This window comes from Lissotriton helveticus, chromosome 8 (genome assembly GCF_964261635.1).
Source record: "Lissotriton helveticus chromosome 8, aLisHel1.1, whole genome shotgun sequence".
Classification (NCBI taxonomy): Eukaryota; Metazoa; Chordata; class Amphibia; order Caudata; family Salamandridae; genus Lissotriton; species Lissotriton helveticus.
In genome coordinates, this window is record NC_136069.1 from 1502419268 (window position 1) to 1502427103 (window position 7836).

Genomic DNA, 7836 nt, shown 5'->3' on the forward strand with positions numbered 1-7836 from the left:
CTTCCCAATTGCGAGTCGCTAAACACTATTTTGCGAGTCGTAATTCTTTGCGGCTCGCCAAATAGTGTTTGTACATGGCCCTATAAGATTTTGCATGCGCAAATGGGTCGTAAACCCGTTTGAGCATGCAAAATCTTATCATACATCTGGCCCCAAATGCCCTAGCAATGCAGATGTAAGATTATTACTCCTTTGGTCCCTGGGGACATCATAGAGCTGACACTTGTCCCAACCGTCGGTCTTTCAATAGTATATTAGCTGCTGCTGAGGGGCTGGTAAAATGTCCTGAATGGAAATAGCAGAAAGTAGCTGTTTATTTTCTGCCCCTATTGCTGAATTCAAGGTTATTGACATCAGCGGTTGGAAGGGCAGTGCTAGGGGTAATAAAAGGCAGGCCAGAGGTTGCAGATGCCACTGCTGGTAGATGCCCATGCCTGCCTGGTAGAGTTACTTCAAATGTGGCAGAGAGTTCTTACCCCTTTGAGAGCTGAACCAAATTGCTGCAGCCACTTTACTAAAATGCCTCCCAGGCCAATCACATAGTTTAACACAATTGGCCTCGTTTACAGTAGGGCAGGCATCTCACTGGTCTTCCTGGTCAGCCGAAGCCATGGCATCATCCGCTCTACCTGGAGGAAGGCGTATTTTTAGATCCCCTCCTGGCAAGAGGAGCTCCAGCATTGGTGGCCCCATTGAAAGAACTGAACTTTGCTGAATGGGAGATTTTGATATGCCAGCTTAGCAAAGTGTTTTGATTTTCAGTACCAAACCCCAAAAGCTCAGCAGAAGTTCTCTCCCAGCAAGTGAGGTCATTTCTTCTGTTTCCCCTTCAGGGCTGCCATGCTTTCCACAGCACTCCTGAACTGGAGAAACGTAGGCAAGAATGACCTCTCTTAAAAAGGGTGAACGCCTCAACCTAGATTGACCAGAAACGTACTACGAAGCAGCCTCAGGAAAATCCTCAAATTGATCTACATGTGCATCAGGTGTATGTAACTCAAGCCCTAGTCACTAGAAGACTATACTAAGGCAACACAATCCATGCCAGAGTCCCCAGCCACCACCAATTTTAGACCATCCAGAATGCCATAGCTAGACCTGTCCTGGACCTTCCATGTTGCACAAACATCATGCCAACCCTCAGAGAAGTCCACTGGATGCCAATACCCAAATGCTACCAATTCAAACTCTTTACGTATGCATACAATGCACTGCACCACATAGGAACAGCATGCATAAACTGCCACCTTCTTTAATTCTACCGACTCACCAGACTCCTACGCTCAGCCTCACTCTCCCTTGCACACATCCTCAGTATCCGCAAAAGCAGAACGGATGACCTAGCCTTCTCCTACATCGTGCCCAAAACATGCAATGACCTACCTCCACACATCATGGCCTCGTCCTGCCTTCTCGAATTCTGCAAGAGGCTGTTGACCTGGCTTTTCAACAAACCACCAACAGATGACCTGCACACCTGCTCCAGAGCCTGGATACCCTTCTGGTGATAAGTCACATTCTTCAAAGCCACATAACATACCATAACAAGCCCTCTGCAGGTGGGCCGCCAGACAGAGGCTCCGTCCGGCAGAGCCAGCTGAGCCTCCCCCATCAGAAACTTGGTACTTCACCCATTTCTAAATGGGGTGAGGGAACTTCTAGTCTAACAGACGAGGCACTTAACATTTTAAGGCATGTGCCCCCATCTGCCAAACTCTAAATAACCACAATTACTGGTTCAGGTGTTCCTGGCATGGATGGTACATGCATGGAGGAGGGTATGAAGGTGGGTGTGACCTCTAGGATTGATATAAGGACATTGCTCTCTCAAATATGTATACAGTGATCTTCTGCAAAAATGGTCGGATGTAACTCTGGTTGTGCTGCAGATGAGGGGAGAAGAAGCAGAGCAGAATCGGGCTGAGAAGGAGAAGGAAAAGGAAAGCTCCTTTGGCCAGCCACCACTGTTTCCCTGCCCTTGGAAGACGAGCACGATGTGCAAAACCATGACCCCTGGCTTGATTGGCCTTTTTATTTGCCCCTCCCATTAGCCTTTTATTTGCCCCTCACATTGGCCAAACCTACTGTGAATGTGATGTGCTTATTTGAGATGATAGAGTGATATGTCAAATTGGAAAGACAAGGTATTTTTTAATTACTTAACTTTGCATACTTAAACGTGAAAAATATAGTAAATTGTTTATACGTTCACTTTCGATTCCTTTTGATCGGCATCCTTGTTGATAACATTTTTCATCACCTCCAAAAGGAAGAAATATGAACCTCAATTGTTTGTCTTTGGTGCAACTGTAGCGCAGGTTACAGCATTCCAATACTGTTAATTATGAGACCTATTTTTACTTTAATTAAATGAGCAGATTTTCGCAGACCTCTGACTTGGAAGACAATGTGTGATTTTTTTTAATCTCCTGGGAGAAGCCTCGAAATGAAATGATTTTGTGTGGCTGCGTTTGATTACAATTTCTCAACAAACATTCCTGATATATGCGAAATTGTTCATCCATTTTTGTGCAATTATATGGATCTCAATAAAAATATAAAACCTCTCATCTTTTAAAAGGCGAACGTGAATTATAAACTGATATGTGTTTTTCGTGTAGTATGTTTTTTTTATCAAACTGTACGGAGCAGCTTTTCATTTAGAAACTTTTATTGAGAACAACATTGTTTACCTGTTCAAATAGGAAAAAAGTGGGAATAATAGGGCAGTGAATTACACAAGTAGTGCAATGAAAAGTGCAGGCCGTGCATTAACGCTTCAAGCAGACAATCCCAGCTGCGCATGGCCAACCGGCGGGCAAAAAGAGGCGTTTTGTCAATTTTTTTAAAATGTTGTAATAATAACTATTAATATTATTAGGATTATTATTGTTGTTATTGTTATTATTATTATTTTTGATGTTATTATTATTATTATTTTTTTCTTTTGGTTGTTTTTCCATTTATTGTGTCTCGTCTGTCTACAATAGAATACTGTGTACAAAGGGGGTGTATTGGAGGAGCCATGGAGGGCGCATCTGGGCTTGAGGAGCCTAAATCACTCCAGAGCTCTCACGATGGCCTGGGTCGCCTCCAGAATAATCAGGGTCTCCACTTTGGCCACCTCGTCTGATGCGCTTGACAGCCCGACTGTGCCTTCTCCAAGTTTGCTTTTGCAGCGTTGATGCCCAGCATGTCTAAAGGATACGCTTGCTCTGCCAGCAGCAGAACTGAGGAGTCTAGGTTCACCATAACCGAGCCGCTGCTCACAAAGTACTTGGAAGCAACCCCTTCACCACTGAACACGGTAACGACGCCAGGGGCAAGGACCTGGAGGGTTGGTACGTGAGCAAGGAGGATACCAAAGGGATGTATGTCGTTAGCACGCATGCTTTTACAACGCATGCCTTTACCACGCAACTTTTACAACCAAGTCGTTACAACGACTTGCGTTGGGGGGCGCTGGATAGTGAATAGTTTAATTTACTATTCCAACTCCAGTCCCCGTGGATAGTAGGGAAGGTGTTGGATAGTAAATCAAACTATTCCCTATCCTAGAGCGCCCCCAGTGCAAGTCGGTGTAACGACTTGCGTTGTAAAAGTTGCGTGGTAAAGGTAGTTTGTTGTAAAAGTTGCGTTGTAAACGCTGTTCACCCAAAAGCCCCGATCATGGTGGGAACATCCACTTGCTGCACACTAGCACCACTATAGAAGACCTCTGCCGGGGAACAGAAGGTAAAGCTCAAGGGAAGTCCCCCCCCCCCTCCCCCCCCCCCCCCCCCCCCCGGGCCACCTCTGCAACCAGCGCTCGCCGGGCCTGACACAGCGGGGCGAGGAGCCGAAGCAAGCCGCGGACGACTGACAGCTGCATGGCGGACACATGGACACCGGCACCGGAAGGGGCACCAAGGGCAAGAGCGCTATTATTTCATTTTTTGAAGACAGTTTGTGGACCCCAATGGGATGGTTCTCAAATCCTTAGTGAGTCTTGGACCCTGGTGGCCCCCCTCTCGGGTTGACGGGCCACGTCTAAGGTCCATCAACCCAAGACAGTGCACACCAACATTTCCAAGATCCCTTGCAGCCTGATGTATGGACCCAGAGGGAAGGTATGGATCCAGAGGCAAAGTATACTATGGACCCAGAGGCAAGGTATGGAGACCGTGGAGCAACCCTGGAGGTCCTTATATTCCCTTTCGGAATTTGCAAACCTCATGGCATAATATATGTTTATATTAGTTTAACCGCAAGGAGTCCCTCTGCCCCTAGCCCCACCTGGGCCGGAGGATGTGCTACTCCTGTCCCTTTATGGCTACTTCATTTCTTCTTTCCAGGATGTTGTGACTGCAGGGACCAAGCAGATGCCTCTGTAATGGTGGCGGCAATAGAATTTGCACTGTTGCTGCAAGCCAGTCAGATGATTTTGGTCCACAGACCCAGTTTTTGGTTTGCAGGCACAAAATAGGAACCAGGAAAAAAACACTGCCTTGTCTAATCAGATTTACTGATTTCTTTCAAATTTGGGTCCAAAAATGGTCTGCAGACCTGCGCTCTTGCACCATCCACAGATTAATGGTTTCGATATCATTGACATGTAATCTCTTCACAGCTACCAATGTTTTTTCACTGCTTATCTTTTTGACAACTGAATGGATTTATTCCAAACCAAGTAATTAAGCCCCTAGAGTAAAGTTCTACTTTGATGCCAAGTTTGGTGTAGTTCCACTTGGTTGTATAGAAGAGAGTCAAATAACCTATAGGAATTAAAATAAGAAAGACACATTGTTGACGCCCCTTTTTCTTCATCCTTGACCGGTCAGTAGGAGATATTCAAAGCTGAACACAAATGGGATCATTTTTTTCTCATATTTTTCCAGATTCGACAAATAGTAACAAATGTAGAAAATCAAAAAGTATTTTCAGTAGAAACTGTGAGCTAACCATAACATCCTCCGCAGGCTGAAAACCAACACTCCATGGGCAGCCAGCTCTCCCTGTGCATAGTCTTTGGCTCTGTGCAGTGGGTTTGCATAGAAGGACTGGCCTCCAAGCCCTGCTTCCTACACTACACATGCAGCCAACCTCCACTGTTCATGGCCTTTGGCCCTTCCAAGTACCCAGCCCATCGTGAGAGGCCAACCCCCTAATGGCAGGGCCTTTTTTTTTTTTTGCAGAGCTTTATATAGCGCGAACTAGACCCGAACCGAATCAGGTATCAGAGCGCTTTACATATTTTCCAGTTACATGAGGACACACTTTCATTTTTTTTAGGCACGGGGAGATTAAGTGATTTGCCCAGAATCACAGGAGCTTTTGGCGTCGTTACCGAGACTCGAACCCAGATCCCCAGGTCCGAGGTCGAGCGCCCTAGCCGTTAGGCCAACTCCTCTCCCCTATATCAGGCCTTTGGCTGTGCGCAGTGAGGGTTGGCCACAGGCCCTGTGCCCAACACTGTGCGGGTGGGCATCTGCGGCTGTGCATTGCCTTCGGCATTGTGCAGCAAGATTGGTTACAGGTTCTAACCTCTGGCCAGGCTCTGCTCCCAGTCCACCATTGTTGGCCAAATTCTGCTGCAGACAGCCTTCGCCCATTAGCAATGGAGAGTTGGCTGCCAACCACCATGCCCAGGTCACCAGCTTTTAGTCATGTACAGCTCAGGTTGACCACATGCTCTGTGCCCAGCACTCTGTGGGCGGCCAACCCTCATTGCACGTGGCCATCAGGCATGCACCGCAGGGGTGGCCACAGGGCCTGGCCTCCCGTCTCAGTGCCCTGCAGGAGGTCTACCTCTGCTGTGCATGGCTTTTGATCATGCTCATGGGGTAGGCGCAAACGTGCCCCCCACCCAGCCCCTGTAAAACCTACACCCCACCCCCATTTCTAATAATCACACCGTGGATACTTTTACACGTGGGTAAGGCCTATCTGACCAGAATAATATGTTTGCCAATCATGTACTTGGTTGCATTTTTAACACATTAACAGAACTTAACTGCAATGTTTAAATAAGTAGTGAGATATTTGAACATTACCTATTAATTGAATAATTGTGAAAAATGTTGTGTGGGACCCGATGATTTTTATTTTTTCATTGGGGGGGGACGTGGCATTAAAAAGTTTGAAGATCACTGCTCTAAGACAATGCTGGCATCTGATTTAAAGCATTTTTACATATTCAAAATATTGTCTCATTGAAATCATTTATCTTTGACCTTCTTGGGATACAATATGTTGTAATTTTCTAAATATGTCTTTCTCATCTAAGCCCAAACGATGTAACAGAATATGCTTATGTCTATTTTGGGACATTCTGTTTCCTATAGCATATAGGCCTGAGCTACTTGAAATCTATGATAACACCCTACACACCCTTCACGTGATTTAAGATCTGTAGGGGCTCACCTCGTAAAGGTGCCAAGAGTGCAGAGGACCAGGATGGGAGCCTGTTCCTTTAGCTATATAGAGGCCAAAACATTGAATGCCTTGCCGCCAAATCTGAGAGCAGAACCTACGGAAAGGACTTCCTGCAAGGTATTAAAAACCTTGCTTTTCTGTACTCAAATATGGACTGTTTAGCATACTTCATTCTTTTGGCTTGCTCATCTTAGCTTCAGGCTTTGCTCCATCTTCCCTTTTCTTCTCTCACTTCTTTGGGGGTTAGAATCCTAGCCTGGGGACACTCCGGTGGGTGTAACCAGGCGCTTTATAAATGGTAAATGAATAAATAAAATACATAAAGGTAGGTCACAAACCCTTCTGTCAATGTCTTCCATGGTCTTTGCTGTTCACCCTTGATTTGGAAAAACTTGGTGGGTAGTTCATATTACATATTGTTCAATTATAGCGCAACCCAAATATATGATCTAGTAGAGCACAATATAATAATAATAATAATAAAGTATGAACAAAGGAATAACACACAAATGGGCCCAGAGCAAATAAAACAACGCTGGCAATATTATGTTTGTGCATATCACAGCATATATCACATGGACTTGATGATAGTGTTTCATCACCAGGAACTCTTGTGTGTATAACATAGAGACTATGGCATGGCCTTGGGTACAATAGTTCTTCCTTTCATAATTTGTCTGCCCATCGCCGACAGTTACAGATATGTGTAATGTCTACAATGTGTGCACATCATAGTGAAATAGTTATTGTTATCTGCAATTTACCGCTGCAATTATGTACACTGGAGGTGCTGGAATTAATAAAGGAACTAAAAATATAATTTACTTAAGTCAGACAGTAGAAGTCACAGTATCAATATTTATCTGAGTATGTAATTACGATTCCCACAGTGTAACCGTGCAGACTTTTTTTGATTTGCTTAACTCAACTAGTGCATGCATTGCAGTAATGGTTAATACAGCTTTTACCGCATATACACACTTTCAATAATCTTGCAATTATTAGGCCAACATCTCCGTTGGTGTTTTTGTAATTGGTACTACCTCCGTACATGCGTATTGAAGGACACGCAGGGCGGAAATTGCTGCCACATACTTGACCTGCCACTGCCCATGCAGTCGCTAAACATCAGCATTCTTACAAAAAGCAGTGATTGACTCTTTCAATGGTCAAGTCTCGAAGGACTATCAAGGTGCAGAGTGGAACTCTATATCGAAATATTCATAAATACACAATTTCCTGTAATTTATCTAAAATATTAAAATACAAAATAATAATATAATCAAAACTACCTAATATTAATTATTAGTATATATTATATATTTAAATATATGTATTGCCTAAAATTATAAAAACAATATTTAAACAATTTTTGAAAAATATTAAACTGAAAATATTATCAATAACTTAAAAAATATACAT

The 7836-nt window shown here is 44.1% G+C and overlaps 1 pseudogene; it reads right to left on the reverse strand.

The window, feature by feature from the left end:
* Nucleotides 1-3058: 3058 nt before the first annotated feature.
* LOC144772025 (ATP synthase F(1) complex subunit delta, mitochondrial-like) lies at nt 3059-3871 on the reverse strand (annotated as a pseudogene).
* Between the last annotated feature and the right edge of the window lie 3965 nt (nt 3872-7836).